Source organism: Microtus oregoni, unplaced genomic scaffold (assembly GCF_018167655.1).
Source record: "Microtus oregoni isolate MIOR12 unplaced genomic scaffold, Mior012 000054F_ref0000373, whole genome shotgun sequence".
Lineage (NCBI taxonomy): Eukaryota > Metazoa > Chordata > Mammalia > Rodentia > Cricetidae > Microtus > Microtus oregoni.
The window spans coordinates 13,526,187-13,535,966 of NW_024543830.1; positions in this window are offsets into that span (position 1 = coordinate 13,526,187).

Consider the following 9,780-nt stretch of genomic DNA (forward strand, 5'->3'; position numbering starts at 1 on the left):
GGGATCGCTTATGTAAACTGTCATGTCATTAGCAAACAGTGAGAGTTTGACATCTTCTTGTCTGATTTGTATCCCCTTTATCTCCTTTTGGTGTATTATTGTTCTAGCTAGGACCTCAAGAACTCTATTGAATAGATATGAAGATAGTGGAAAACCTTGTCTTGTTCCTGATTTCCGTGGAATCGCTGGGAGTTTTTCTCGATTTAGTTTGATGTTGGCTGTTGGATTACTGCATATTGCCTTTATTATGTTTAGGTATGTTCCTTTTAGTAATGTTTTTCTATGATTTGTGTATCAGGGTAATTGTAGCCTCATAAAAAGGCCACATTCCTTCTGTTTCTATTGTGTGAAATAATTTGAGGAGTATTGGTATTAGTTTTTTTTGAAAGTCTTGTAGAATTCTGAGCTGAAACCATCTGGTCCTGGACATTTTTTGGTTAGGAGACATTTGATGACTGTTTCTATTTCTTCAGCAGTTATATATCTGTTTAATGTTTTTTATCTGGTCTTGATTTAATTTTGATGAGTGATATTTATATAGAAAGTTATCCAATTTTCTTCAAGTTTTCCAATTTTGTGGAGTATAGGCTTCTGAAACATAACCTGATGATTCTTTGTATTTCTTTCACATCTGTTGCTATGTCCCCCTTGTCTTTTCTGATTTTGTTAATTTAGATATCCCCTCTTTGCCTTTTGGTTAATTTGGATAAAGGTTTGTCTATTTTGTTGATTTTCTTGAAGAACCAACTCTTTGTCTTATTGATTCTTTCTTTGTATTGTTTTCTTCATTTCTATCTTGTTGATTTTAGGTCTCAATTTGATTATTTTCTGCTGTGTAGTTCTCTTAGGTGAGTTTGTTTCTTTTTGTTCTAAAGTTTTCAAATGTTCTGTTAATTCACTAGTGTGGGATTTTTACAGCTTCTTTATGTAGGTATTTATTGCTATGAACTTTCCTCTTAACACTGCTTTCATTGTGTCCCATCAATTTGGGTATGTAATCTTGAAACTTAACTATCATTTTAGTTTTACAGGTCCCTATAGAAAGAACAGCACCCTCATGACAGCAGGAAGTAATCCTAGAAGATGACAAAGCAGGGAGGTGCTATGGGAACTCCTTCAGCCAATAGTTAAGATACCAGCCCACTTGGGTGTGGTCTCTTATATTATAAATGCAGCCCTAATGCTTGCATGCTCTCTCTCCCACTTGCTGGATTCTGTTCTTGTTTTCCACTAATGCAGAGGACTGTGATCTCTTAGTCTATCCCTAAATAAATAACCCTTTCTAATACTCAATTTTGAGTTAGTGTGAGGTTACTTTATAGCATCCATTTTAGTACTTCACAAAACTGAAATGTTTCTTTGCTGATAAAGAAACAATCAATCCACTGAAGAGGAAAACCATAGAATAGTAGAGAATCTTTGCTATCTACAAATTTGACAGAGGGTTAATATTTACAATATATAAAGCAATCCTACAAAATGATATCCCCTATTCCATCAAAGTTTGTCCTCAGGTCAGTGACATTATTTACCAGTTGATTATAACTGGTATAAGGCCTGGGTTGGGGTGAATATTATATAGGCTCAGGGATCTCTTTTTTAAAAAAATAAAGAAAATGTATGGAGAAATATGTAAATTAAAGTGTGCTTACTAAGTACTAATAATAGTGAATAATAGAGTGAATACTTATGAGCTATTATTTATCATCAATTTACATGTGCTCATATTTCTGTTTACAATATTTGTATACCTAGGCAACATTATTTTATCATATTGTATGCATGTATGCTTCTACCTATGATCAAAACATTTTGTATATTGATACAATCTCAGGATATATTTAGTATATCACATTATAATTTCTACCTTTGATAAAGATATTTATACATTTTTTACATTTTGAGATAGTTGTCTTAATTTTCTACACAGTTGTTAAAAGATTGTTCAATATTCTAATATGAAGTCTTAATCTTTAAGATATATAAGTATTATAAGTCCATAGTTCTATATTTGCCATACTTTTAGTTAGACTAATCAGGTTCTTAGATGAATAGAGATCGAATTATGCATAGATAGGTAATCTTCAACCACTTCATAAAACTGTAAAATATGGAATTTAAATAACTTAAGGTTCTATTGAAGTGAGACATAATTGCCCCTGGCAGCACCAATCTATTTCTGAGAGAATGTTAATACCAATGACACTCCTCTTGGAGCTAGTTTTTGATTTTGGCAAAACTGGCCTTTGGGCAAGAAACTGCCCATGCATGAACCACTGACAAAATGCACAGTGTCCTGACAGGAAAAGCAGGATACAAGAAAACAGACTGTCAAGTCTTGTCAGGATAAGGTTAAATGGTTTTTAAAAAAATTTCCTGCCCCTGTGAATGGTCTGTCATTTACTTTAGGCCTTAGCCAAATTTGGTTGCGCCAACATTGCAAATGAGATTTCTGGTGATTACCCAGGTAGCCAGTTGTCTCTGTCATTTATTGTACATTTTGGAAGTTGCTTGTTTGCATTTCCTGTTTACTCAAATAATATTATTTCCCTTCACAGGTTTTAAATGTTGTTAAAGACTAGATAGTTATAGTTCCTTCCCTCTCATGACTTTCCCAAGCTATTTCTAATAGAAGACTTAGACTCCTTAGGATAGGATAATTATTGAGGCATTTAGCATATGTTTCTTGTTTGATACTATTTATGCTGGTTATAATTCTAATTTTTATACTTGATATTTGTTCTAATTGCATATTGTTTGTATTAGGCTTAGTACTCTTTTATTTAGACAAAAGCAGGAGGTACTGTGGGAACTCCTTCAGCCAATAGCATTTAAGATACCAGCCCACATGGGTGTGGTCTCTTATATTATAAATGCATCCCTATTGCTTGTGTGCTTTCTCTCTCTCATTTGCTGGATTCTGTTTCTGTTTTCTGCTCATGTAGAGGACTGTTATCTGTGAGTCTATCCCTAAATAAATAACGCTTTATAATACTTAACTCTGAGCTAGTATGAGATTACTTTATAGCATCCATTTTTAGTACTTCACAAAACTGAAAAGTTTCTTTACAGATAAAGAAACAACCAATCTACTGAAGAGGAAAACCGTAGAATAGTAGAATAGTAGAGAATCTTTGCTATCTACACATTTGACAGAGGATTAATATTTGCAATATACAAAGAACTAAAACAACAAATCACTTAAACAAGTGACCTGTTCAGAAAATGAGCCTGAATCCTGAAAAAAGTCCTCAAATTTGGCTAAGAAAAATCACAGAAGATTTCTAGTTCTAGTTCTAGTTTAGTGAGAGACAAATAAAAACACATTTGAGATTGCATTCTACCCCAACCAGCATGGCAGTTTAATAAAACCACTGACAACAAATGCTGGAAGGGTGTAGGAGAGAAAAGAACCCCATACCTTTGTAGGATTGAAAACTGGTATCATCACTATGAAAATCAGTGTGGAGAACTCTCAAAATGATAGAAACAAATCTATCATTGACCTATACATATCACGCCTTGTTATATAACCAGAGGACTTGACATATACTCTTTTAAGTTTTGTACATATTTATTTATTCCCAATCGGTAGGAAATAGAAACAACCTAAGTGCCCTTCAACTGATATATGGATAATGAAAATTTGGTACATATATATCATGTAATGCTATTCAGCTGTTGAAGAAAAATGAAATTATGAACTTTGAAGGTAATCGATGGAACTAGGAAGGATCACATGTGAGGAAACCCAGAACAAGAAAGACAAACATTGCATGTTCTCTTCCATTGGAGACTTCCAGCTCCAAATCTTCAGATGTATATATAGATATCCTAGGTAACAGCAAAAGCTAGGAAGGTAAAATGGGACCAGTGCTGGGGTCACAAGTTTGGGGAGCAATAGAGGTATAGTAGGGTACAAGTGACATTACCAGAGAAATGGGGAAAATGAGGAGTCTAATTCAGGAGAGGATTGGGATAAATACAGAATAATGAGGATAAAATAATGGTAATGATGTCTGAAAAATATATAATGAATCATATTATCAACTATTTACCTAGGATTCTTATAATGAACACATATGTGTACAAATATATGAATAAATTTATAGATATAAATGTACATATACTTATGAAATTTTCTCTACTTATCTGGCAATGCTTCTTCTAAAACCCAAAGTAATTCTAATAAAAACCCCAACATCAGGCATGATCAGTGCTCTTTTGACTTGTCAGTCAGGGTTGTCCAAGAGACTCACAAAATACTATATGCTACTGCTATTGCTCTTGGTTGCCCCACTCAGAGGAGTAAGGTAAGTTCCCTATTGCTGAAGACGTTGTATAATGGTAAAGTAAAAATGCTACAGGTCCCCAGGTGGCACTGGGCAGCATGTCCAAGAGCAGCCAGTCCCAAGCAGGGACAGTGCAGTAAATTGAATGGCTGCAGTGGGCCATGAGCCCTAGGCAGGGAGTTGTGTGGTGGGTAAGAAACTTTGATGTGGCAGCCAGTCCCATGAGGAGAGACAGACAGATAGGCATGTCATGAGAACATGCCACAGGTCTCCAAAAGTGGCTGGTCCCCAGCAGGGAGCCATGTGGTGGGTAAGAGACAGAAACAAGTAAATCAGGAGATTAGGCAGAGTATACCTCAGTAAAGATGGTGGAACTTGATCACCTGACCTGGCTTTCAGTTAAGATGGTGGTGAAGTCACCTGACCTCAGTTAAAATGGTTGTAAGGTCACCCATGTAAAAGAGTTAACACTGAGTAACCAGGCAGGGAATACCTCAGTAAAGATGGTGAAACTGGTCACCTGACCTGGCTCTCAGCCAAGATGGTGGCAAAGTCACCTGACCTCAGTCAAAATGGTGGTAAGGTCACCTGACCTCAGTCAAAATGGCAGTGGTAACATGTTATATAGAAAAGCCACTTAATTAAGATGGTGGTAAAGTCACCTGACCGCATTTAAGATGGTGGTAAAAAGGCATGCATGTCAGAGAAACAGGGAATGCCACCACCGCTCAGAACCAGGCACCTCTGATGGTCTGCCTGGATGGCTCCAGGAGCACCTCAAGGATCGTGAGCAAGACACGTGCACACACCCAGTCAGGAAGGGTATGTGACGTGGCACATCAGCCAACCATTTCCTTGCTCAGAGGGAGGAGGGCCAATGGACCGCACATGGGGAGAGTGAAATGCATGAGGGGACAACAGAGCCCCTGATGTGCTTCACACGAACCCCCATGAACCACAGCGAGGAGTGGGGAGGGCTTTGACAGGGTTTAGACTGGATAACCACACTCCTGCCTTCCACACACTACCAGCATCTGTGGGGAGGCTGGAGAGGTTGTTGGGAAAAGGGAACACTTCTGCATTTCTGGTAAGAATGCAAGCTGATACAGCCCCTTTGGACGTCAGTATAGCAATTTCTCAGGAAATTAGGAAACAACCTTCCTCAAGACCAAGTAATACCACTTTTGGAAATATATCCAAAAGATGCTCAATCGTGACACAAGGACACATGCTCAACTGTGTTCACAGCAGCTTTGTTTGTCATAGCCAGAAACCAGAAACAGCCTAAATGGCCCTCGACCAAAGAATGGATAAGGAAGATGTGATACATTTACACATGGAATACTACACAGAAAAAAAAATCTTGAATTTTACAGGAAAATGGATGGAGCTAGAAAACATTATTGTGAGTGAGGTAAGCCAGACACAGAAAGACAATTATCACATGTACTCACTCATAGGTGTTTTTTAAACATAAAGCAAAGAAAACCAGCCTTCAAACCACAATCTCAGAGAACTTATACAACAATGAGGACACCAAGAGAGGCATACATAGATCTATTCTACATGGAAAGTAGAAAAATACAAGATCTCCAGAGTAAATTGGGAGCATGGGGACCTTAGGAGAGGATTGGAGGGAGGGGAAGAGGCAGGGAGGGGGCAGAGAAAAAATGTAGAGCTCAATAAAAATCAATAAAAAAAGAAATGAAAAAAATGATGGTGGTAAGGCCATCTGACCTCAGTCAAAATGGCAGCTGTCACATATTGTAAGGAGAAGCCACAATTTTTGAACTGCAGGGATTTTAAGTTTAATAATAAGAGAGACCTAGAGGCATGATCTGTCCTGTCACTTAGCCACCATGCCACAAGTCGCAGCAGAGAGCAAAAGGCTGGAATAGAAAATAGATGCCTCATGGATCCAACCAATCTTGTTGGTGGCAGTCGCGATGGCAGGGACAGTTTGAGGAAATTCGTTCCATTTGCCTGTGCGCTGATAGTAGTTAGAAAGCTCCCATAAAAGTGGAGTCAGTGGGAAACTGGCAGAGTGAGGGTAGGAGCTGAAGAAGCAGGACATTAAGGCCTAGGATTTTAGGGGGAGAAGACATCCATCTCAGGGGGAGGCTGTATTGACAGACATGGATGGCTTGCTACCCATAGCTGAAAGCATGAAAACCCGCTTATAATGGTGACACCACAAGGTCTGTAATGGGATGTCTCCCCCTACAGGTGGGGTGTAAATCAGAGGTGAACACCACAGGTCCTGTAGGAGAGTGTCCTCTGCCCACAGGTAGAATGCTACAGCTTGACTAGATGTGGTCAGGGTGACTTGGAAGCCAGAAAGGCCAGAGGCAGCTCTGAGTGGTCTTTCACAGCAGGAAAAAAAAAGAAAAAGAAAGAAAAATGAACAAAAATAGAAAGAAGAATCCATGGGACCCTGGGCCCCGAATTGTGGCAGGACCAGCCCCAGGCTGTCCAAACCCAATTTTAGCTAAGGGAAGCAATCCAGAGATGAATGTCAATGAATGGCTCAACCATAGCCTTAAAGACCATGGTTGGGGGCTCTCCCCCCATTTCTAGGAACACCAGAAGATTTCCAGGAGCTCAACGGTCAATTTCTTGGGTTTGGAGAAATGGTTAAGCTGACCAGAATGGGGGAAACTCACCAACTGAAGTCCATGGTGTGCATAGAAATTGTGCTCAGGCATATGAAACATGTGGTTGTTGTGGAAAAAAACCTGGTTCCAGATCCTGACCGAGGGAGAGGGGCTTGGGGCGGGAGAGCCTCCCAAGTCTAATAGCACCAATGTAATGGTAAATTAAAAACAGTACAGGTCCCCAAGCTGTGGCAGTGAGCAGCGGGCCCCAAGAGCAGCCAGTTCAAGGCAAGGATGGTGCAGTTCCCCAAGTGGCTGCAGTGGGCCATGAGTCCCAGGCAGGGAGCTGCATGGTGGGTGAGAAACATTGATTGGGCAACCAGTCCCACAAGTAGAGGCAGACAGATGGGCATGCCATGAGACCACGTCACAGATCTCCAAAGATGGTTGGTCCCAGGCAGGAAACGACGTGGCAGACAGGAGACAGAGACATGGATAGGCATGCCATGCAGAGTGAGGTTGGATATCTATTTAGTGGAGTATGGAAGGGAGAGGAAGAAAGGGTAAGGGAAGAAGGGGAAGAGCAGAGTGGATCAAAGAGAGACACAGAGAGACAGTGAGGGGGAAGGAAGAGGCAGAAGCTGTCTCATCAGGGGAGAGGACTCAGGCTTGAAACTTCAACCACCACTTCACTAATCAGTAAATTCCTAACTGCACTCTGAATATTTGTCCTTGTACATACAGATAAGTGTAGTCCTCACCCTTTAACACAGAAAGTTTTCTTTGCAACACACAAAGCCCATTACAGAAGTCTACAATCAATTAAAACGTAGAGTTATGGAACCTATACTCAATGGAAACACCTATCAAAGGATTTCTGAACCCAAGTCTTAGGGATCATTTCAGAAGAGTTAGTGGAAAGATTTGAAGAGCCAGTGGATCAAGTGGCTTGCTGTGAGACTGTGTCTTCTAGTGATGTCAGAAGTTACACCTACAGTCTTACTTACATGATGGCTAAAACATGAGTTGAACTAGGACAATAACAATGGACATGCCAAAGTGGAAAGACAAAAGCCTATGGTACCTCTAAACAACATAAAGTACTACATGCAAGGGATACTAAAAGTAGGAGGAATAGTCTTCTCTAGGGAAAAACACACCAATTATTTACATGCCAAATAATCAGTACTGAAAACATACATATAATTGCATTATATAAACTGAGCAGGTTATACTTAGGAATGTATATGACTTTACATACACACATACAAACACATACACATATGCTATGTAACAATTAATAAGAAAGGGTACATTTTAAAGAGAGCAAGGAAGGATATATAGGAGGATTTGAAGGACAGAGATGAAAATGAAAATGATATAATAATATTATTTCTCAAAATTAAAGAAAAACACTATTTTGAGATTCCATCTCACCCTACTTACCATGTCTTTTATATAGAAAACAAATGACAAGAAATGCTGAATATAATGTGGGCAAAGAGGAACCATTATATAGTTTTGGTAAAAGGAACACAAATTGGTTCAGACACAATGGAACTCAATATGTAGATTTCCAAAAAAGATAAAAACAGAAGTATGATATAACCCAACCCCACCATGAGACACATACACAAAAGATTCAGTCATACTGTAGAGACATGCCCACTCTCATTATTTCTCTATTTCAAGAAGGTTGGCAATAAAATCTGCTTAGATGTCCACCAGCTGAAGAATGGGTAATAAAAATGTGGCACATATAATGGAGTATTTGTAGGAAAATGCATAAAACTGAAAAACACCATAGTTAACCTAGGCCCAGAATCATGAATGCCTCCTGTTTTCTTCTCCTACACAGATTTTAGCTTTAGATTTTTATATTTGTTCATTTAACATGAATGTCTATAGATGCCAGGAAGCTCTAAAGGGCCTCTTGGTGTTGGGAAGAGTCCTTAGAAGTAGATAAGCACATATAGAAGAACACATGTGTTACAGAAGTAGAGATAGAAATTCTGCAAGTGGAAAGGTTTAAACTAGAATCATGTGGGGCATGAGCACGAGAATATAATGTGTGTGTTTGTGAGGATGTGCATAGGAGAGTAGCATGAAGCAAGATTTAGGATGTATGAAAAACCACATGGAAAAAAATCTTACTTTGTAAAATAATAAACATGGTTTTTTTAAGGAAAGAGTTTTAAATCAAGTATCCTGTGTGTATGGATGATGTTTCCAGAAGCCATAGTTATATAAACAAAAATCCCAATGCTAAGCATAGGATACCAGCATATGGTTGTTATTTAGGAAGGTCATTGTAGTTCCCCAAATAATGCTGTTGCAATTACTCTTGAATAGTTAGACCTTATTTCTGAAAGAACTAGATGCTTATACCCTATTATTGAAGAAACTAGATAATTAAACCCTATTGCTGAATAAACTGTAGAGTTAGACCCTATTGCTGAAAGCACTAAATAGTTAGACCCTATTGCTGAAGGCACTAGATAGTTATACCCTTTGCTAAAGGCAGTAGATAGTTACACACTATTGCTGAAGGCAGTAGATAGTTACACACTATTGCTGAAGGCACTAGATAGTTACACCCTATTGCTGAAGAAACTAGATAGTTAGACCCTGTTGCTGAAGGAACTAGATAGTTAGTTCATATTGCTGTAGGCACTAGATAGTTAGACACTTTTTGCTGAAAAAACTAGATATTTAGACTCTATTGTTGAAGGAACTAGATAGTTAGATCATATTGCTGAGGAAACTAGATAGTTAGACATGGAATGTTGTGGGAGAATTGTCTGTATTCTGTTAATCATGTTTTCAATAAATGCTGATTGGCCAGGCAAGAAGTATAGGAAGGTCAACCAGACAGGAAGTAGAGGCTGGGTGAT